Here is a 25,311-nt window from a genome sequence, read left to right as displayed (position 1 = left end):
AGTGGAATAAAGATGAAAGGACAAACCATGAAAATAAATTTCTAGTTAAAACCGAATAGCCGGCAGGAAATTTATCACAGTTTGAAGAAACAAATTGGAGTTCCCATAAACATCAAGGCACCTGAGCTTCTGCCTTGTCAACCCCCGCCCTATATGTAATCTCCCCCCCCCCCACACTGATATGATGGTAACAGATACACGTAAAGTGCGAGCTCAATGGTCTGGCTTAAAAGAGCCCTTATTGGCTTGTTTCTATTAAGACACTTAGAATGTTTTTTTTTTTTTTTTTTTTTTTTTTTTTTAAAATAGTTTTTACAACTTCTGCATTTGTGTCAATTTTTCTAAGCACCGGGTGGCGCTCAAACAACAACACTGACATTTTTGGCTGAGGGGCCGTCTCTCTTCCCCCCCCCCCCTCGCCCCCCCCCCCCCCCCCCATAAGCCAGGCCTGTAGGCTCCATGAAGACACCGGTTTGATCAGCGTATCAATCGCTGTCATGCCGGGTGCAGCTATGCGGATCTCTTCTGCTACGGTGGATGCGGCAGACGTAGGGTTCTGACGGTCAAGGTCAAGAGGTGTGTGCGACGTCACGTCGTGTCTCGAGATAACCTCTTGAGATCCGTACGTCGTGAGGTTTATTTTTAGTTCAACGCTGGTCAGTTAAGTAATCGATGGAAAAGTTCTTTAGATTATAGTTTGTATTATAGTTTGACTTTTTAAACAATTCTTAACTCATTTTTTCAAATTTTTTCTGTTAATTTCTAACTGAGAGCATTAAATGTGATGTAACACTATGTGTACAAATCCCTGTTTTTACGCCGACAATTTTTTTTTACTTCCTGTTGCTGGTAGCGTGAAGCTGGTCTCATTTCAAAATAAAATTCTAAGGGGGATAATACAAATGGTGAACAGAACGACTCTAAAACATGGATTACCTCTCTTTGGTCGAACATTTTTTTTTTCCCCTCTGAACAGCAGCGCGGATTATATGAGCAGGGAGATGACTGCTTTGTTTAATCATGGAGGCTGGCACTTATTTGGCTTGGTGAAAACACAAATGTAAGCTAACGTTTGATGTATTTGATATTGATATTGACATAGTGGTATACCTTGAATTTTTTAACTGTTGACGTATTTGATAGTGACGTTGGTAAATACCGTAAATTGTTTAAGGTGTAGGCGTAGGTGTAGGCGTAGGCGTAGGTGTAGGCGTAGGCGTAGGCGTAGGCGTAGGCGTAAGCGTAAGTGTAAGTGTAAGTGTAAGTGTAAGTGTAAGTGTAAGTGTAAGTGTAAGTGTAAGTGTAAGTGTAAGTGTAAGTGTAAGTGTAAGTGTAAGTGTAAGTGTAAGTGTAAGTGTAAGTGTAAGTGTAAGTGTAAGTGTAAGTGTAAGTGTAAGCGTAAGCGTAAGCGTAAGCGCAAGCGCAAGCGCAAGCGCAAGCGCAAGCGCAAGCGCAAGCGCACGCGTACGCGTACGCGTACGCGTACGTGTACGCGTACGTGTACGTGTACGTGTACGTGTACGTGTACGTGTACGTGTAAGTGTAGGTGTAAGTGTAGGTGTAGGCGTAGGTGTAGAGATGGTGGAGGTGTTTACAAGGTATACAAGAACAGTTCAACTACCCCCACCCCCACCTATACAAGAACAGTTCCACTACCCCCACCCCACCTATACAAGAATATTTCCACTACCCCCACCCCCACCTATACAAGAACAGTTCCACTACCCCCACCCTCACCTATACAAGAATAGTTCCACTACCCCCACCCCCACCTATACAAGAATAGTTCCACTACCCCCACCCCCACCTATACAAGAATAGTTCCACTACCCCCACCCCACCTATACAAGAGCAGTTCCACTACCCCCACCCCACCTATACAAGAACAGTTCCACTACCCCCACCCTCACCTATACAAGAATAGTTCCACTACCCCCACCCCCACCTATACAAGAATAGTTCCACTACCCCCACCCCACCTATACAAGAGCAGTTCCACTACCCCCACCCCACCTATACAAGAACAGTTCCACTACCCCCACCCTCACCTATACAAGAATAGTTCCACTACCCCCACCTTCACATATACAAGAACAGTTCCAATATCCCCACTCCCACCCCCACCTATATAAAACAGCTCCACTACCCCCACCCCCACCCCCACCCCCACCTACCACTACCTCAACCCCCACCTATACAAGAACAGTTCCACTACCCCCACCCCCACCTATACAAGAACAGTTCCACTACCCCCACCCCACCTATACAAGAGCAGTTCCACTACCCCCACCCCACCTATACAAGAACAGTTCCACTACCCCCACCCCCACCTATACAAGAATAGTTCCACTACCCCCACCCCACCTATACAAGAGCAGTTCCACTACCCCCACCCCACCTATACAAGAACAGTTCCACTACCCCCACCCCCACGTATACAAAACAGTTCCACTACCCCCACCCCCACCTATACAAGAGCAGTTCCACTACCCTCTCCCCCACCTATACAAGAACAGTTCCACTACCCCCACCCCACCTATACAAGAACAGTTCCACTACCCCCACCCTCACCTATACAAGAATAGTTCCACTACCCCCACCTTCACATATACAAGAACAGTTCCACTACCCTCTCCCCCACCTATACAAGAACAGTTCCACTACCCCCACCCCCACGTATACAAAACAGTTCCACTACCCCCACCCCCACCTATACAAGAGCAGTTCCACTACCCTCTCCCCCACCTATACAAGAACAGTTCCACTACCCCCACCCCACCCCCACCTATACAAGAACAGTTCCACTACCCCCTTCCCAACTGTTATACTCCACCCACCTCTACACCAGCAGTTCCATTCCCCACTCCACGCCAAGAAATGTCGCGCAACCCATCCCTCCCCTCCCTCTAAACCCCCCCCCCCCCCCACCAGTGTGCCCGCTTGCCCTTCACCCAGCCCAGGGATTCCTCTGTCCCAAATTTCGCCGAGCGGTGCCTGTTATTGTGTGTCACATGTCGCAAGCTCCCGGGGGTGGGGGCAATGTGTAGGGCGGTCATCTTCTCACACCGTGCTCGCCATTCTCCAGTGGATGTTTAACTCACACAGGTAAAGTACACCAGGACAGCCCTGTACCGTGACAGCACGGGACAGCCCTGTCTACTTGTTGTCAATCTGTCCTCGTTATTCCGACTGTTGTATCATCGATTTTACCGCCAGGCCGAGCCAGTCGTTGGCTGGTCTTCACCGTATTAGCTGTGCTATTTATAGTATCATATGGCGCATTATACGAGGAGAATATTGATGACTTTAGACATTTGTTCTGAATTTTTTTTAATCCATTGATTAAACTCAAGCCGTTATCAGTTACTTTTTGGATATATTTTTATTAATTTTTTTTTTAATAATCTGGAAGTTTAGTTATTAGATGATAGTACCGATTGCTAATTTGTTTTTTATTTCAACGAGTGTTAATATCTTTTGACAGAGTATTACTAGAATCTTTCACGAGTGAATCTTGTAGTTTATATCAATGTGCTAAAGCTGTTAGGTTGATGGTTTAGATTTAGGATTTAATTTTAATACATGCCTGGTGTTTGGACTAGGTTTAGGACTAGTGTTGGTTACATTTGAAAAAAAAAAAACGAACGGAGTAATACACTAGTTATTACATGATTAGGGCTTTCTAACTAATTTTAAATGTTATCAACACATACATAAGCCCACACATAAATACATATATACTGATACAGCACAATCTATATAAAGATAACTACAGTCAAATAGATATTGCTTAAATCTTCACATATAATCGACATGTAAACACACCTCCAATGGTGACACGGCAGCAATCACCAGCTACAGCAACATTTGATCCACGTACACACACCTGTAATGGTGAAACAGAAGCACAATCAGCTGTTTGTGAACACCATCACCACTAACATCACCATTAAGATCACCACTACCATCACCATTAGCATCACCATTAAGATCACCACTACCATCACTACTACCATCACCACTACCATCACCATTAAGATCACCACTACCATCACCATTAAGATCACCACTAGCATCACCATTAAGATCACCACTAGCATCACCTGTGGAATCCCGCCGCGCAGGTAGGGGGCCGGGCTCTCCGCCTCGAAGGAGCCCACAAAAGCGAGCTGGTGGTTCCTCTATTCTTGCCTGGCCAGCCAGGGGCAAGGATCAGAAGGTAAATTCTACTGATAAAATAGTGAGGAAAACAACAAATTACTTGTTATCCTGCAGTGGAATGCAGAGGGAGTTCATAAAAAAAAGGAAGCCTTAAAAATATTCCTACATGAAAATAAAGTAGACGTTGCTTGTATTCAAGAAACTCACCTCAACAACAATCTTCGCTTCTCTATTAGAGGATACACCTGCATAAGGCAGGACAGGGAAAACAGACCTAAAGAAGGTATCCTCATTCTCATAAAAAATGACATTCCAACAACAGATATCGTTATACCAAACTCAACAGCATCTGAGATAATGGGCACCAAACTCATACTTGCAGAAGGTAACCTAAATATCTTCAATTGCTACTGTCCTCCTGATAAGGACCTAGAACTGGACCGCATCTCCCTGCCAAACAGCGAAGAGTGCCTGGTTGTGGGAGACATGAACAGCCACTCCCAGAGCTGGGGTTACCCTGACCTCAATGCTAAAGGAGAGGAAATTGAAGAATGGCAAGCAGAAAATAGGCTCATCCTTCTAAATAAACCTGATGACAAACCAACTTTTTACTCAAGGTCTTGGTTAACCACGACTACCCCCGACCTAGCTTTTGCTACTAATGGCATATCCAAAAAATGCAAAAGAGAAGTTGCAGATCAACTAGCCACTAGCGACCACCGACCAATCCTGATCCAGATAGAAACATCAAACAGGCCAATTGAAGCCTACCCCCGCCCTAGATGGAACTACAAAAAAGCTAATTGGGAGCTCTTCTCTTCCCTCACAGACTCCTACACAAGACCAATCAACTGTAAAACCAAACAGGTGAACAAGTCATACACAGCCTTCTCAAAAGCAGTTCTGTTAGCAGCCAAAAAATCTATTCCAAGGGGAGCAAGGAAAAATTATATCCCAAACTGGACTCCAGACCTCCAGATACTCCATGACGAGACAATTGATGCTAGAAACATTGTTGAAGAAAATCCCACTGTAGAAAATAACATAAAATTAAAATCAGCAAACGCAGTCTTTAGAAAAAAGTATCTAACTGCATTGAGGAAAAGCTGGCAAGAAAAAACAGAACACCTCAATGTAGATAGAGATGGTCATAAACTATGGAGTATTGCAAAAAGGCTAAACCAAGAAGAAAACAGAGCTACTCCCATAGTCATCGACATTGAAAACACGATCAAAACAGAAAAGGATGCAGCAAAAGAATTTATAACCCACTTCAGCAAAGTGGGACAAATAAATATCAGCCACCAAAGAGTAGAAGAGGTTAAAAATCAAACTGAAGTTAAAGAAAAACTACAGAATGTCTCTCCCCCCTCCTCCACTGGAATGGTAGCTCGAATTAGCAAGAAGGAGCTCGGAGAAGCAATGAAGCTCCTCAAACTTAAGCAAGCTCCAGGCCCTGACAAAATCTCAAATGATATGCTCATGCACTTGGGCCCCAATGCTAAGAAAAAACTGCTCCAAATATTTAATGCAAGCTGGAAATCTGGGAAAATCCCAAATATTTGGAAAAAAGCAATCATGATACCTGTTCTAAAAATAGGAAAACCCAGGAACAAAGTCGATAGCTATCGCCCAATAAGTTTAACAAGCTGCGTTTGTAAACTGATGGAAAGAGTAGTAAACAACAGACTGACCTGGTTTCTAGAATCGAACAATCTACTAGCAGACGAACAGGCAGGCTTCAGGAAGTGCAGATCTACTGAAGACCAAATCACCTTCATTTCTCAGGAAATAGAAGATGGCTTTCAAGAAAAAAAACCAACCTCAATAGTGTGGGTCGACTTTGAAAAAGCCTTTGACAAGGTTTGGGAGCAAGGCTTAATTCTAAAGCTAATAAACCATCAAGTATCTCATAACATGCTAAACTGGATAAAAGGTTACCTAAGCAACCGAAAAGCATCAGTCTCCATGCAAGGAAAAAGAAGTCACACAGTAACTATAAAAAATGGAGTCCCTCAAGGAGGAGTCTTGTCTCCTACTCTCTTCCTCATTTATATAAATGACTTAAATGAAAACATCCCAAGGAGAGTAAAAAGAAGCATGTTTGCAGACGACCTTTCACTAATCAGCACAGAGGAATATATTGGTACCTCAAAATTTCGTCTTCAAGAAACACTTGACAAGCTCGGCAAATGGACCAAAAACTGGGGCTTATCCATCAATACCAAGAAAACAACTTATTCAATCTTCACCTTATCAACTAAACATCAAAAAATGAAACTTACCCTAGAAAACCAAGAGCTAGAAAAAAATGACCACCCCAAATACCTAGGAGTCACTTTAGACACTCGACTTACCTGGAGAAAACAAATAGAAAACACACAAAGTAATGGGATCAAAAGACTTAATCTAATGAGGAAACTGGCAGGAACAGACTGGGGAGCAAATCACCACATCCTGAAAAAAACCTACACCAGCTATGTGAGACCTACGTTAGAATATGGTGCTTCGGCTTGGGGCTCAGCAGCAAAAACAAATATTAGCAAAATTGACAAAGTTCAGAACATTGGTTTGAGAATAATGACAGGAGCCATGAAAACAACACCCATAAATGCTATGGAGGAAATAGCCGCTCTTAGCTCAATAGAAGAAAGAAGAGAATCAAAAATTCTCACTCATTACACAAAGCTAGAGGCACTGGAAAACCATAACCTAAAACAAAAACTCCAGAAACCCAGTCCATCAACCAGACTACAAAGAACAAGTTTCATCAAAGAAGCAAAGAATCTGAAAAAGAAATATGAAATCGAAAATATCATTCCTGAAGCAATAAAAACTCAAAACCTCTCCCCGCCTTGGATCTCCCACTGTCACTTAACCATTATTGACTCAATAGACACCATAGGAAAAAAATCTGACTATGATCTAGAAGAACTTAAGAAAATAACAAATAAACACATTAAGGATCAGTACCCCAGCAATACCTGGATTAGAGTTTTCACAGATGGCTCAGCTGAAGATGCCACAAAAAACGGCGGGGCTGGCATCCTTATTGAATGGCCAAGCGGAAAAAGCCTGGAAAAGGCAATAGCCGCAGGCAGCCTATCCGACAATTTTAGGGCAGAAAAAGAAGCTTTAGAACACGCAGCAAACCTCCTGTCAGAACACCCTGAATCACCGAATAGTCAGATTGTATTTCTTACAGATGCCAAATCAGTCCTGCAATCCCTACAAAATCCGGAGGCCTATATTCAAACACTCATGACAGCACTAGAGAGGCTAAAAAATACCTGCAGCAGAATTGTGCTGCAGTGGATCCCGGGCCACTGCCAGATCCAGGGTAACGAGATCGCAGACCAGCTGGCAAAAATTGGGGGAAAGAAACCACAACCGGAAATTTCGCTACACCCAAAAGAAATAAAAAGAATAATTAAACACAAACAAACGCAAATGTGGTCTGTCACACACCCTCACTACATTAAAGACGACGGCTATTACAATTTAACACGAAAACAACAATACATAATCTTTCGACTTAGAACAGGCCACAACAGACTAAATCAACACATGCACAAAAAACTGAAGGTTGGGTGTAGCGAAATGTGCCCTTGTGGCAAGGCCCCGGAAAACACGGAGCACGTACTCCAGGATTGTACTCTGTATAGCCAGGCAAGAGGCAGACACTGGCCCCAGCCCACCCCACTCAGGGAAAAATTATATGGGACACCTGACAAACTGGAAACCACAGTCCGGTTTGTCCATGAAGTTGGACTTGTTGTCTAATTCCTCCACCATAATCAAAAATTAAGAACGAAGAAGAAGAAAAAGAAGATCACCATTAAGATCACCACTAGCATCACCACTAACATCACCATTAAGATCACCACTACCATCACCATTAAGATCACCACTAACATCACCATTAAGATCATCACTACCATCACCATTAAGATCACCACTAACATCACCATTAAGATCATCACTACCATCACCATTAAGATCACCACTAACATCACCATTAAGATCATCACTACCATCACCATTAAGATCACCACTAGCATCACCATTAAGATCATCACTACCATCACCATTAAGATCACCACCACCATGACTACTACCACCACTGCTGTTAAACATTTATTTTTTAATGGTGACGTGTAACATATGTTCCCGAAATAGAACTTGGTTTTATTAGAGAATTGGATTTATTAGATGTTGGTCTAATGTTGTACTAAGCGTCTAATTACAGAATTGGTTTAATTCGATGGTGGTTCCTAGGTTGTTGTACTGAGCGTCATTAAAATAAATTTTAATATTTCTACCCAGTTTGATTGTGTTCTATCTCCACTTTATTTGACCGTTGAAAATAGCTTCTACTTTGTACAGTTATAGTGTGTACACCTGTTTCGTAGTGTGTACACAAGTCCACATCGATCCAACTGAACTTGCTTGGAAGTCTGCGTCCATCTCATCTTGCCAGATTTTGTTATGAGGACAAGCCAAATTAAAGGCTGGTCAGTTAATGAAGACAAGCCAAATTAAACGTTGGTCACTTAATGAAGACAAGCCAAATTAAAGGCTGGTCACTTAATGAGGACAAGCCAAATTAAAGGCTGGTCACTTAATGAAGACAAGCCAAATTAAACGCTTGCCACGGCTGACCGGTCATCACTGGTCCAATTATCGATCTCAGCTGAAATTTCAGTCCCTCATCAAGGTCTTGACGGGATAACAATTTGTGCAGATGATTGCTTCAATATCTGATCACAGCTCATGTATCGATGATTGCTTCAATATCTGATCACAGCTCATGTATCGATGATTGCTTCAATATCTGATCACAGCTCATGTATCGATGATTGCTTCAATATCTGATCACAGCTCATGTATCGATGATTGCTTCAATATCTGATCACAGCTCATGTATCGATGATTGCTTCAATATCTGATCACAGCTCATGTATCGATGATTGCTTCAATAACTGATCACAGCTCATGTATCGATGATTGCTTCAATATCTGATCACAGCTCATGTATTGATCGGATGTAGAATTATTAATGGAACCAGCATAAAACATGAATTAAACAAGCTGCAAAGATAACAAAATAAAAAACTTTCTTTCTTTAGATAACGAGTATAATAGAATATTTCCTCTAATTTTTTAGAGATATCAATAGCGACAAATGTTACGAATTAAAAAAAAATGTTTGTTTGACTTTCTTATTTGTAGTGTATTGAAAAGCGCGTCATTGTAAAGAATATTATACTTGTTTTTACTTTCTAGTATACAGAGTATGGAGGAAGTAATGCTATCGTGCTGAATAATTAAAATATATCTTGACAGTTTTCGCCGTTTTACACCTCCCCACTTTATCGTAAACGGAACATAAAGGATGTATTGTGTAATCTTACATAAATCTAAATTGAGATTTTTACTAATTTTGACGTTTTACAACCTTTTACAACCTTCCGATGCCGGTGTGTTTGTGTGTGTGTGTGCTTATGTGTGTGTGTGTGTGTGTGCGTGCGTGCATGTGTGTGTATTTGTGTGTGTGTGCGTGCGTGCATGTGTGTGTATTTGTGTGTGTGTGTTTGTTGTATGTGTGTGTGTGTACGTGTGTGTGTGTGTGTGTGTGTAAATACTATAACTTAAGTACCGTTTAAGTTAGGATAAAGGAATTTCATGTATAAGTATAGCTGTAATCTATCAAACTTGTAGTTTTCTAGCAATTTTTTTTATACATTTCCGGTCAACGGTTTCTCTAAAGCCAATAACTAGGGTACCAGTTAAGTTAAGTAGACAAAATCTCACGTACAAGTATTACATTGTAGGTGCGGGTTTTGAACGATTTCCGCTAACCGGAAGTATTACTTTATTCCAAAGAAAACACGCTAACTTGAGAACTCTATTAGTTTTGTAGATGAAATTTCATTAATAAGCGGTAGGTCTTATTCTTGGATTACTTTCAACTTTTGAGAAACGTCAGATAACCGGAAGTGGTACTTTAATGTATTTCAGGTTACTAAAAAAATACCCATAATTTTAATCAGTGGCGTAGCGAGGTCGGGTGTTACCCGCTGCGGCACTTAATGGTGTCACCCCCCCCCCCCCAGAGACGTAGCGACCCTTCCCGGGGACAAACTTTCAAATTTTCGATTTGCAACCCCCCTCCCCCCTTCAAACTTTCGATTTGCACCCCCCCCCCCCCCCGCCCTCAAGGTTTTCTCTATATATTTTGCTATTTTTTGCCTTGGTGTCACCCCCCTAAATGGTGTCACCAGGTGCGGTCCGCGCCCCGCGCCCCACCCCCCCCCCCCCTCTTCGCTACGTCTCTGATTTTAATATCGGTTCTGTTAGGTAGAAGAAATTTCATACATAGGTATAAGTTTCTATTTTTCTTGACTCTGTCAAATTTTAAGAGATTTCCGGTAACCGGAAGTAGTCCTTTAATTCCGATTTCTCAACAACAACAAAACCCCACGAGAATTTAATGATTTAACATCATTTTTGGTGCGCAATTTTATTTATTGATGTTGCTCATATCTCAGGTGTGAGGACATTGGTGATCAACAACTCACTTTCTAGCCGGGCTGATCGAATTATCGTTAATCCCGTAATCTCATCGTCTTTTGTTATTAAATATGATAATCTTTAAACTAATTCTTCATGACTAATTAATTATATAACTAGATTATAAAATAAGATATTATTGTGTTGTTCCTGGAAAGGAGTTTATGAGGAAAGAAACAAAGTTTGAGCCCTGTCCCACCCACATACCATCATAAACGGAAAGTAAAACAAGAAAATTGTAAACGACAATTTCCGCTGCGGAAAGTTTTTAAAATGTCAATGTTGTAGCTGTGAGTTGAGAGTTGGAGTGGCGCTAGCACCCTGCTGATAGATGTAGGCGTGGCTACTAGTCGCGGTAATTCTCTCTTATAATCTGACTAGATTCTGGCTCCTAAACCAACTTAGCACCGGGTGGCGCCGCCTGCTAATTACGTCATGGTCCATGGCGCTGGTCGTCTGCTGGGTAATTCTCACCTGGTGCCAGCACTGGCAGACGTGAAGAATTATTTTTTTTTTGTTTGGTTAACATGGTCATTGGTCTCTGTGTTTGATTGCCATGGTCAAAAATCTTGATTTTTGGTTAACATTGTCAATGATCTTGATTTATGACTAACACGATCGATGATGATCTTGATGTTTGATTAACACGGTCGATGATCTTGATGTTTGATTAACATCGTCGAAGATTATCTTGATGTTTGATTAACACATGGTCGATGATGATCTTGATGTTTGATTAACACGGTTGATGATCTTGATGTTTGATTAACATGGTCGATGATCTTGATGTTTGATTAACATGGTCGATGATCTTGATATTTGATTAACACGATGCAAAATATCTAAGAAATCGTTTCACTATTAAATCTACCCATACACACACACACACACACCTACAATCCACTCCTCTACCACTCACACATACATCTATCCACACACATATCTTCCGCCCACACACATACCACCCACACATATACTACGCATCCACCCACACGTTTACCGCCGCACCACACATTTGGAACCCACAAATCTTGAACCCTCACATTGTAACCCACACATTGTAACCCTCACATTGTAACCCTCACATTGTAACCCACACATCTTAACCCACACATTGTAACCCACACATTGTAACCCACACATTGTAACCCACACATTGTAACCCACACATCTTAACCCACACATCTTAACCCACACATTGTAACCCACACATCTTAACCCACACATTGTAACCCACACATTGTAACCCACACATTGTAACCCACACATTGTAACCCACACATTGTAACCCACACATCTTAACCCACACATCTTAACCCACACATTGTAACCCACACATCTTAACCCACACATTGTAACCCTCACATTGTAACCCACACATTGTAACCCTCACATTGTAACCCACACATTGTAACCCACACATCTTGAACCCTCACATTGTAACCCACACATCTTGAACCCTCACATTGTAACCCACACATTGTAACCCACACATTGTAACCCACACATTGTAACCCACACATTGTAACCCACACATTGTAACCCACACATTGTAACCCACACATTGTAACCCACACATTGTAACCCACACATTGTAACCCACACATTGTAACCCACACATTGTAACCCACACATCTTGAACCCTCACATTGTAACCCACACATCTTGAACCCACACATTGTAACCCACACATCTTGAACCCTCACATTGTAACCCACACATCTTGAACCCTCACATTGTAACCCACACATCTTGAACCCACACATTGTAACCCACACATCTTGAACCCACACATTGTAACCCACACATTGTAACCCACACATTGTAACCCACACATTGTAACCCACACATTGTAACCCACACATTGTAACCCTCACATTGTAACCCACACATCTTGAACCCACACATTGTAACCCACACATCTTGAACCCACACATTGTAACCCACACATCTTGAACCCACACATTGTAACCCACACATCTTGAACCCTCACATTGTAACCCACACATCTTGAACCGACACATTGTAACCCACACATCTTGAACCCACACATTGTAACCCACACATCTTGAACCCTCACATTGTAACCCACACATCTTGAACCCTCACATTGTAACCCACACATCTTGAACCCACACATTGTAACCCACACATCTTGAACCCTCACATTGTAACCCACACATCTTGAACCCTCACATTGTAACCCACACATTGTAACCCACACATTGTAACCCTCACATTGTAACCCACACATTGTAACCCACACATCTTGAACCCTCACATTGTAACCCACACATCTTGAACCCTCACATTGTAACCCACACATTGTAACCCACACATTGTAACCCACACATCTTGAACCCACACATTGTAACCCACACATTGTAACCCACACATTGTAACCCACACATTGTAACCCACACATTGTAACCCACACATTGTAACCCACACATCTTGAACCCACACATTGTAACCCACACATCTTGAACCCACACATTGTAACCCACACATCTTGAACCCACACATTGTAACCCACACATCTTGAACCCACACATTGTAACCCACACATCTTGAACCCACACATTGTAACCCACACATCTTGAACCCACACATTGTAACCCACATATCTTGAACCCACACATTGTAACCCACACATTGTAACCCACACATTGTAACCCACACATTGTAACCCACACATTGTAACCCACACATTGTAACCCACACATTGTAACCCTCACATTGTAACCCACACATTGTAACCCACACATTGTAACCCACACATTGTAACCCACACATTGTAACCCACACATTGTAACCCACACATTGTAACCCACACATCTTGAACCCACACATTGTAACCCACACATTGTAACCCACACATTGTAACCCACACATCTTGAACCCACACATTGTAACCCACACATTGTAACCCACACATTGTAACCCACACATTGTAACCCACACATCTTAACCCACACATTGTAACCCACACATTGTAACCCACACATTGTAACCCACACATCTTAACCCACACATCTTAACCCACACATTGTAACCCACACATTGTAACCCACACATTGTAACCCACACATTGTAACCCACACATTGTAACCCACACATATTGAACCCACACATTGTAACCCACACATTGTAACCCACACATCTTAAACCCACACATTGTAACCCACACATTGTAACCCACACATTGTAACCCACACACATTGTAACCCACGCATCTTGAACCCACACATCTTAAACCCACACATCTTAAACCCACACATCTTAAACCCACACATCTACCACCCACACACCTACCACCCACACACCAATCTCATCAACAACCCACCCCTAGACGCCCCTTTCCCTCCGCCCACAGCGACAAGGGGACAGAAACCCTACACACAACGCTCTATAACTAACCACAGATAAGCCCCCCCCCCCCTCACCTAACTACGAAACCCCGCACACCACAATGTCACACTGAAGACATCAACAGACCTGTGTTTACAAAATCGTCTGCCCATGTTCAGTGGCGTAGCGAGGTCGGGTATCACCCGGTGCGGCACTTAATGGTGTCACACCCCAGAGGCGTAGCGACACTTCCCGACGCCCGGGGACAAACTTTCAATTTTCGATTTGCACCCCCTCCCCCTCAAACTTTCGATTTGCACCCCACCTTCAAACTTTCGATTTGCATCCCCCCCCCCTCCACCCTTCTCGGGATTTGTCAAATTTGCTCTTAAAAGACTTTGTAACACTCGAATTAATCACTTAGTTAGGTGGAACTATCATTGTTCTCTATATATTTTGCTATTTTTTGCCTTGGTGTCACCCCCCTAAATGGTATCACCCGGTGCGGTCCGCCCCCCGCCCCCCCCCCTTCGCTACGCCACTGCCCATGTTTTAGTTTGCCACTAAGTTATCATTGTCCGTCCATTCAAACATCAAGTCTGGGCCAATTAAAATTGTGTACAATTTAAAACGTTAATGAACTCGATCAATCAATGAGATATTTGAACCAATTAAAATTGTGTACAATTTAAAACGTTAATGAACTCAATCAATCAATGAGATATTTGAACCAATTAAAATTGTGTACAATTTAAAACGTTAATGAACTCGATCAATCAATGAGATATTTGAACCGACCCGCAGTTTTAAGCAATGAATCAACAAACAAATAACTTCGATTGTCAAACTTGCTTGCCGTATTGTAAAGATCTACTATTGTGTGAGAAAACTGAACGATTTTCAAGCCCCTGTTCGAGGCTATGAATACAATTATTGTTTTAATTTCTCTAAATTTCCTCTTAGAAAACCTTTGCCAAAGGGGATGTCAAACTCAACATCTGAAAAAAAAAATTCCGCTCCGTTAGATTCTTCGACACATCGACTCCCCTGTCCCCCCCCCCTCACCCCCTCCCAATTTCCTTCGTAAAATGATATCACACTTCAATTTATTTTTTTGGTGTTGAAAATTTCTTTCTAAAATATTAATTTAGATGCACGAACACAGACACAGCGATCAATGTTTTTCATGGTTTTTTTTACTTGCAAAGAATTTCTAAAATTTCGTTTCAAAAATTAATTTTTAAAATGCAAATTTTGGCTTTCTTTAACCCCACACCATCTCCCCACCCCCTACCTCCAAAATTTTGACGTCATTTATAGACCCATATTTATCAGAATGACTTTTTATGTGTTTAAAACTTCTATATGAAGCGTTGAAGTATGCTGACGTTATTAACCCACCAGCCACTGAATATCTTAATGATTCTCTTATAAAGGCCCTACAGGAATTATAATCCTGATCATAAATTTTAATCTTGGCTTCAAAACTTTCGTCTGTGGACCTAGTCTATCATTAGCACCAGACACTATCCACAGATTTATGAGCTCCAAGTAGCCCCGGTTTCTACTCGGAGTCTGGTGGAGATGACAGAGTGTGTTTACTGGGGAAACAGATCCTCCCTGCTGTCTGATGGACAACAACACCACGTGATTCACTGTCCGGTGTAAAGTAAACAGGCTGGGGAGTCTGCGAGTTACCATGGTAACCGTAGAGGTAATTGGGGCCATCGGTAAATGATTGCTAGTTGCGGCTCAGATTTCTGTCACAATAATGAATGAGGCTTGTGTCACCATTTATTAGAGAGACATGTGTCACCCTTGTCGTCTCTTGTGTCATCGCCTAAACATGAGGCTTGTGTCACCATTTATTAGAGAGACATGTGTCACCCTTGACGTCTCTTGTGTCATTCCCTAAATAGGATGCCTGTGTCACCATTGACATTGAATTTTTGTCACCACCGACATTAAGGACTTGATTCGCTCGACACTGAAAGTTTGTGTCACCAACCAGTATCTTGAGAACGTCTATTTCGTGTCACCATCGTGTATGAACCCGCGTCACCACCTATATTTAGGACGTGTGTCACCTCTACATTGAGATGTTTCACCAACTAGTATGAACCCTTAAATCAAGTAAGAATGTCACCACCAAGACTGATGACTCGTATCACCATATATAATTATTAAGATTAACCTTGAAAGACCATAATCAACAAAAATATGAACTTTTTACTACAAATTTAAAACGACTTCGGCCTCAGACTGATTTCGGTCAGACATCAAGTTGACCGACATCGGAATTTAACCGATGTCGGAATTTAACCGATGTCGGAATTTTGACCGATGTCGGAATTTGACCGATGCCGGAGTTTGACCGAACTTGTGTCGTGTGCCGGTAGTTTGGGTAGCCGGATCCGGCTCTGATGTGAGTAATCGATTACCTGTCCAGATGCCAACAGCTGACACCTGGCAAGTCACGCGTGACGTCGTTATTCCCAAGATGGCGTCTATAAGAGTCACGGCGACTCGCTGGCCAATCATTTGACAGACCGGCTCGTGCGGCAACAACCACGTGACTTCTTCATTTAAATTATATTTTTATCCACCTGATCCTGTTATAAACACTTAGTGCGCCATCTGATTCCGCAGAGTGTTGCGGTATTTAGTTTGACCGGGACATTGTTATTTAACCTGAAGTAAGTAAATTGTTCTAAAAGTCTGCCTCTAATAAAACCAACTATGTGCGTTGGTCTATTGTATTCATTGCACTGAAAATAAGATATAAGAAATAAAGTATTCTCTTTTAGGGTCTTTCAAAGTTTTAAAATTTTTATAATTATTTTTTCAACTTTTTAGTATTTTGATATCGTAATGAAAATTTGAGCCGATATGTAAGGGCTATACAGGAATATTTACCACATTTATTTTGTCGTTAGTATTCTTTAAAATAAAGCGAGAGTGATGTCCCCTAATCTTTTTCGTAAGATGGTAAGTGTAATCGGGATATTGAAATGTCTTTTTTTTATTTTTATTTTAATGCTTGAAAAAGAATTGTGTGCTCTGAAAGAACGCATATGCGTATAAGAGCGCGGACAATTAGTTCTTTTTGAAGGAAACATTATTTTTTTTAAAGTTAATTAACATTTAATTAAGGCACATGTTATGTTATAATTGATTATCATTGAGTCTTTACCTGCATGAAAAGTTTGAAACCAATCGCTCCAGTAAATGTAATATTTTTTGAGAAATTGGAAAAACCGTAAAGTACCACTTGCGGTCTCCGGAAATCACTCGATGTGTGAAAGATTCAAGAAAATAAGATTTTATACCGATGCATAGAATTCTGTACACCTAAATGAAACGATAACTTACGTTGTCGGTATTTTAGAAACCGGAAAAAGAGTAAAATACCACATCCTATACTTATACATGAAATTTCTTCTTCTTAAATGAAACAGTTACTCAAGTTAAAGTGTTCCCACATTCGGTTACCGGAAACCTTACAAACGTTGACAGAATATTGCGCATACAATTTAATACATATACATGAAATTTCATCTACCTAACTTAATCGGGACTCTATTGGCTTTTAAGAACCCGGAAGTAGAGTATGTACCACTTCCGGTTACTAGAAATCGCCCAAACGTTGTTACAGAACTGAAAATTTGATATAATACTTATATACGAAATTTCGTCAAGATAAGGGAAACGGTACTCAAGTTATCTTGTTTTCAGACACACAGACCCATAGACATACAGACAAATTGCAAAACCAAGTTTTTCCGTTCTGGAAGGATGTAAAACGTCAAAGTTTGTCGAAATCTCTAGTTAGATTTTTTGCACGATTACAATGTATCCTTTATATTCCGCATATGATAAAGTAGGGAGGCATAAACGGCGAAAATTGGAATCGCATAGTTTGTGATATGGTTTGTTTTTAAATGGCAATACGGAAGTAGCCTTAAGTAAAACCCTCTTACATGACTAAATAATGTTAGCCAAAAATAAATACCACTTTAAATTTTATATAAACTTTCTAAAGTTTGTGGCGAGTTAGAAAAGATATTGCGAATTTTCAAATGTGTGCGAAAGTGGCGATTTTAATTTTTTTTTTTTTTTTGGTAAATTGGGTAATATGTGGCGTACTCGAACGTTGACTTACTTGAATTGATCCTCTTTACTCCTTGTGGAGCATAGGATCTCAGACATAGCCTTACATTTTGTCCAGTCCCCGGCTGTTGATTTTACAACCTCCCAAGACATCCCTGCTGTCTTCAGTTCTTCAAGAACACACCGTCTCCAGGTCTGTCTTGGGCGCCCTCCTGCCTTGTCTTTCACCTTATGCCTACATTGAGCATTTTGTTCTGCCATCTCTGTTTCAGAATTTGTCTGAATATAGGAAGTTAGCGGCTAGTTAATCAGATAGGAAATTATTTGGCGAAGTAATGGAGCTTAAGCCCAATATAATACTTAGAAAATAAAATAAAATTAAAACCACATAGCTCAGGAAAAAAAGATTGATTGTTCAAAAACCTGAGATGTAAAAAAACTTCAATAAATCATCTCGGAAATTTTCTAGTCTGGGATTTTTTTTACTAAGATCATTTATCATGGAACCGTGTATACACTGTAACATACTTATAAATGTAAAAAGTCTATTTGAAAGGGTTGGGGGGGGGGGGGCTTGTACACATCTATTTGACGGATGAGATTCTAGAAAATCTGGACGCCCTTAAAACTACATCAAGGGTGCCCTTGTTTAATAGTATGTTCGTTTAAATAATAATAATTAGCTTTAAAATGATACAAATGCGCTTCGAGAATAAATAGTTGATAGTTTATTTATAGCTTGTGTCAGGAAGTTAAAGGGTAGTGTGGGGAAGTTTGGGGGGGGGGGGTCGTGTGTGGATGATATCAGGAAATGTGGGGGTCGTGTGTGGATGATATAAGGACGTGTGTGGGGGTCGTGTGTGGATGATATCAGGATGTGTGGGGGTCGTGTGTGGATTATATCAGGAAGTGTGGGGGTCGTGTGTGGATGATATCAGGAAGTGTGGGGGTCGTGTGTGGATGATATCAGGAAGTGTGGGGGTCGTGTGTGGATGATATCAGGAAGTGTGGGGGTCGTGTGTGGATGATATCAGGAAGTGTGGGGGTCGTGTGTGGATGATATCAGGAAGTGTGGGGGTCGTGTGTGGATGATATCAGGAAGTGTGGGGGTCGTGTGTGGATGATATCAGGAAGTGTGGGGGTCGTGTGTGGATGATATCAGGAAGTGTGGGGGTCATATGTGGATGATATCAGGAAGTGTGGGGGTCGTGTGTGGATGATATCAGGATGTGTGGGGGTCGTGTGTGGATGATATCAGGAAGTGTGGGGGTCGTGTGTGGATGATATCAGGAAGTGTGGGGGTCATATGTGGATGATATCAGGAAGTGTGGGGGTCGTGTGTGGATGATATCAGGATGTGTGGGGGTCGTGTGTGGATGATATCAGGATGTGTGGGGGTCGTGTGTGGATGATACCAGGATGTGTGGGGGTCGTGTGTGGATGATATCAGGAAGTGTGGGGGTCGTGTGTGGATGATATCAGGAAGTGTGGGGGTCGTGTGTGGATGATATCAGGAAGTGTGGGGGTCATATGTGGATGATATCAGGAAGTGTGGGGGTCGTGTGTGGATGATATCAGGAAGTGTGGGGGTCGTGTGTGGATGATATCAGGAAGTGTGGGGGTCATATGTGGATGATATCAGGAAGTGTGGAGGTCGTGTGTGGATGATATCAGGAAGTGTGGGGGTCGTGTGTGGATGATATCAGGAAGTGTGGGGGTCGTGTGTGGATGATATCAGGAAGTGTGGGGGTCGTGTGTGGATGATATCAGGAAATGTGGGGGTCGTGTGTGGATGATATAAGGACGTGTGTGGGGGTCGTGTGTGGATGATATCAGGATGTGTGGGGGTCGTGTGTGGATTATATCAGGAAGTGTGGGGGTCGTGTGTGGATGATATCAGGAAGTGTGGGGGTCGTGTGTGGATGATATCAGGAAGTGTGGGGGTCGTGTGTGGATGATATCAGGAAGTGTGGGGGTCGTGTGTGGATGATATCAGGAAGTGTGGGGGTCGTGTGTGGATGATATCAGGAAGTGTGGGGGTCGTGTGTGGATGATATCAGGAAGTGTGGGGGTCGTGTGTGGATGATATCAGGAAGTGTGGGGGTCATATGTGGATGATATCAGGAAGTGTGGGGGTCGTGTGTGGATGATATCAGGAAGTGTGGGGGTCGTGTGTGGATGATATCAGGAAGTGTGGGGGTCGTGTGTGGATGATATCAGGAAGTGTGGGGGTCATATGTGGATGATATCAGGAAGTGTGGGGGTCGTGTGTGGATGATATCAGGAAGTGTGGGGGTCGTGTGTGGATGATATCAGGAAGTGTGGGGGTCGTGTGTGGATGATATCAGGAAGTGTGGGGGTCATATGTGGATGATATCAGGAAGTGTGGGGGTCGTGTGTGGATGATATCAGGAAGTGTGGGGGGTCGTATGTGGATGATATCAGGAAGTGTGGGGGTCATATGTGGATGATATAAGGACGTGTGTGGGGGTCATATGTGGATGATATAAGGATATGTGGGGGGTCGTGTGTGGATGATATCAGAATATGTGGGGGTCGTGTGTGGATGATAACAGGGTGTGTGGGGGTCGTGTGTGGATGATATCAGGAAGTGTGGGGGTCGTGTGTGGATATCAGGAAGTGTGGGGGTCGTGTGTGGATGATAACAGGGTGTGTGGGGGTCATATGTGGATGATATCAGGAAGTGTGGGGGTCGTGTGTGGATGATGTCAGAATATGTGGGGGTCGTGTGTGGATGATGTCAGAATATGTGGGGGTCGTGTGTGGATGATGTCAAGAAGTGTGGGGGTCGTGTGTGGCTGGTATAAGCATGTGTGGGGGTCGTGTGTGGCTGGTATAAGCATGTGTGGGGGTCGTGTGTGGATGATATCAGGATGTGTGTGGGGGGGGGGGGTCATGTGATGACCGTGTGACTTGGCCTACAACGAGCGCTGTGACACGGTGCCAGATCTGCGTGGGAGGCAGCATTGAACGTCCCTGCCCGCGGGGTGGGGCGGGTGGGGGAGGGAGGGGTCGGGCAGGTTATAAAACGGATCGATTTCTTTTATTGGGATAAGTGTGATCACGTGACAATAGCATGGGATCTTCTTGTGACGTCACTGTGCTGCTCTGTTCTGCACGTTAGTGGCTACCTATGGCTTTACTAGCTAGTGGCTACCTATTGCATTAGTGGCTACCTATGGCTTTAGTGGCTACCTATGGCTTTAGTGGCTACCTATGGCTTTAGTGGCTACCTATATCTTTACTAGTTAGTGGCTACATATAGCTTTAGTGACTACCTATGCTTTAGTGGCTACCTATGGCTTTAGTGACTACCTATGGCTTTAGTGGCTACCTATGGCTTTAGTGGCTACCTATATCTTTACTAGTTAGTGGCTACATATAGCTTTAGTGACTACCTATGCTTTAGTGGCTACCTATGGCTTTAGTGACTACCTATGGCTTTAGTGGCTACTTATGGCTTTACTAGTTAGTGGCTACCTATAGCTTTAGTGGCTACCTATGGCTTTACTAGTTAGTGGCTACCTATGGCTTTACTAGTTAGTGGCTACCTATAGCTTTAGTGGCTACCTATGGCTTTACTAGTTAGTGGCTACCTATAGCTTTAGTGGCTACCTATAGCTTTAGTGGCTACCTATGGCTTAACTGCTCATGCTTCCAACTAGACACAGCGGCTTCCCATGTTTCTAACGTAGTATGCGTCATTTTAGACCTTTTCATTCTCTAGACCAGGGGTCGGCAACCTATTAAGACGGAAGAGCCAAAAGTTACAATTTAAAAAATTCACCAGTTTTTAAAGAGTCACATTTTTATTTCAACATTTGGTATTTGATTAGGATTAGGTCAATAAATTTGATTTGTTATTTAAAATAAATAGCTTTTAAATATGAAATAATATGAATTCATATAAAAACAGACACCTTTCGCCAGAATAATTAAATTATTAATAAAAAAAAATTCTATCCCAATCAACTTTAGAAGCTGTTAATTTAATTATTATTTTTTTACGGATAACACCGGCTCAGGAGGTGTCTCACATTAGCCAGTCAAACCTCACCACGGCAAATTCAGACTAACTGGCTTGGATATCGGTTTAATTACCGTGTATCGGTCGCTTCTGTCAGTTGGTTCTCACCAGGCTTTTATTCCACCCTACCGAACGCAGGGTACACTTTTGCCCCACCGTCCAGTGAAAATGAAATTATATATTATTTATATTTGTGCAAGGAGCTGGAGAGCCGCATCTAGACATAAAAGAGCCGACCCCTAAATTAGATTATTTTCAATATTATCTTATCCCGAAAACGGGGATCCAAAATTTCTTTTCTTCGTTCATTGTACCAGAATTAAAAAGTGTTAGTGATGTTATTTATACCCAAAAATAAAACTTATTTTTATTGTCTTTTTGTTTATAAAAGAGGTTAAAAAAAAACATTAAATTTTGATAAAAAAATAATTGTTTGTCCATATTTAAACTAATTAATATTGTTAATTTAACAAAATTAATCTATATTTTAAATGAATTTAAAGCTTTAATTAAGCAATGTATTTGAACAGCTTATGTATTTTTTCAATTTAAATTTTCAGTTATTTCCCTTCCTATACGCTTTTTACTTTCTCGTTTACGAAGTAGAGAGGAAGTATTGTAATTGTGCAATAAATAAAACGGGAGTGATCTCCCCTAAACGTTCTCGAATATTCTTATATAAAACAACGGGGGATGGCAACTCGAGATATAGACATGATTTTTAATCCACTTTTAATTACTTAAACTTTTTAAAATAAAATAAAATCTCGCGCAACAAGTGAACGCCAAACAATATGTGTATAATAGTGCTGAATATTATGTGTACTTTATAAATTCATTTTCTCTTTTTTTTTAGAAATCGGGAATAGCGTAAATTACTACTTCCGGTCAAGGGAAGTTACTCAAAATTCGACAGAAGGCAGACAGTTAGATCTTTTACTTACATGTGAAATTCCATTTATCTATCAAAAACAGTATTCAAGTTGTAGGCTTTTGAAAAATTGAAAGTAGAATAAGTTCCACTTCCGGTCAGTGGCGGAACTAGAAATCAAAGGCTCCCCCGCAAAGAAAAAACTAGGGCCCCCCTATATATGATTGTAGGAAAAAAAGTCACAGGAAAAAAAAACACAGGAAAAAAAAACACAGAAAAAAAGTCACAGGAAAAAAAGTCACAGGAAAAAAAGTCACAAATATATATTTGCGTGATATTTGTTATTACTTTTATGTATTAAATATTTAGAGAGTGCAAATTAACTTAGGATTAATTAAATGTTATGTAATGTGTGTAGGCTGTATACACATAGGAATTTTTATAATCCATCTAAAAATATTTAGTATAAAGTATGTAGATTGTAATTATGTTAAAATTAAGATTAGTAGCATTTAATAGAATGTTCCTAAGTCCACCGTTTTCATCGTGTTTTTTTTTTAAATACCAATATTAAATTACCGTGAAATGGTAGATCATCTGACTTGCTGCTCTCAACTCATGGCAACAATAGTTATGTTTAGTTCAACCACCTTTACTACCCACATTTAACACGCTCATTACATAACAAAACTTAGGATCAAAACAGAAGACAAGGTTCAAGGGCTGTCAACAACACAAAATATGTTCGGACAATGCCTACTGAGGAGAGGCCGACCAGAGAATAGCCTACGGCAAAGTTTGCCTAATTTTTTTTTATAATTAACTTTTCTACCGTGTATTTAACTAAATTCGTAACAAAAGTTGAGATTGTTGTGTAAATTATCTTAGAGTATTTTTACTTACAATTGTTATAAACCATAATGCTTTTAACGTCTATAAATAATTTATTTTATAAAAAAATACAACCCACAACAATAAACATACAAAATTTCACAATTCTTAACAAATAAATAAAAATATTTCTAAAATGATCTTTGTGACTTTTTTTCTGTGACTTTATTTCTGTGACTTTTTTTCCGATAAAAATTTTCCACTGTGACTTTTTTTCTGTGACTTTTTTTCCTAGCAAAAACTGTGACTTTTTTTCTGTGTTTTTTTTTTCCTGTGACTTTTTTTCCGTTTACCCTATATATATATATATATATATATATATATATATATATATATATATATATATATATATATATATATATATATATATATATATATAATCTTTATCCTCTATGAGTTATTTAGTCTACTTCATTGCAATATATAACCATTCTGAAAGAACAAACCAGAAAAAATTTGGTCCAAACTAATATTGAGTCATTAGTATCCGAAATTTACTGGTCAAAAATATATAAAGACGTTAGGTTGATTCGTGAATGGTTTCTCGCATTACGTTTATTTTTTTCATTTTTGGCTTTTATAATAGCAATTTTGAAAACATTAATTTTTGTATCTATACTATTGTATAGTACGTCTTATTTAAGTAACAATTCAAAGAATCAATTGCTTTTTAATTTACATAGTACAGAACTATTAAAATAAGCTTCGTGGGCATCCCTATTTTAAAGAAGGGCAGTAAGTCATGCAAGTAGTGTGAATGTTTACCTACCTTTCAAACTATAGCTCTTGTAGATTTTAAAATATTTTTCTACGCAACAATCTCTGCTATAGTAGACCTGTTTTTTTTTTTTACAAAACCACTTTCAAGATGCATGAAAAACATAATTTTTGAAAAAAAAATCATTGCTTTTTGGTCGGAACTGGGCCCCTAAACGTCCTGCCCCCCCCCCCCCCCCCCCCCCCGGATTGCGGGGTCTGGCGGTATGGTAGTTCCGCCCCTGCTTCCGGTAATCGAAAATCGATGAAAAGTTGTTACAGATCTACAAATTTGATATAATACTTATATATGCAATTTCATCAACCTAGCTATAACGGTACTCAAGTTATCTTTTTCACAGACACAAATGCACATACACACACACATACACACACAAAACACAAACATACGGACAAAATTGCCAAACCATGTTTTTCCGACTCAGGGAGGTGTAATTTTGATTTATTTTTTTGCACGATTACAATACTTCCTCTATACTCCGTACACGAAAAATTAAAAACAAGTTTTGTGACTACACGCATGAGAGTG

General features: G+C 40.8%; 1 protein-coding gene across 2 annotated transcripts in view; it reads left to right on the top strand.

The window, feature by feature from the left end:
- Window positions 1-2,957: 2,957 nt before the first annotated feature.
- Window positions 2,958-25,311, top strand: part of LOC131950175 (partner of bursicon-like) — a 32,939-nt gene continuing 10,585 nt past the window's right edge. Inside the window, exon 1 of one of the 2 annotated variants that reach the window (XM_059312230.1) lies at window positions 2,958-3,105. The gene's annotated coding sequence lies outside the window, so the exon portion shown is untranslated. Of the gene's footprint in view, window positions 3,106-16,695; window positions 16,782-25,311 lie in introns of those variants that run through there. The other variant, XM_059312232.1, reaches the window with a different exon arrangement.

This window comes from Physella acuta, unplaced genomic scaffold (assembly GCF_028476545.2).
Source record: "Physella acuta isolate Inbredline_101_S28 unplaced genomic scaffold, ASM2847654v3 ptg000741l, whole genome shotgun sequence".
NCBI classification, from domain to species: Eukaryota; Metazoa; Mollusca; class Gastropoda; family Physidae; genus Physella; species Physella acuta.
This window is presented reverse-complemented; position numbering and strand designations above follow the sequence as displayed.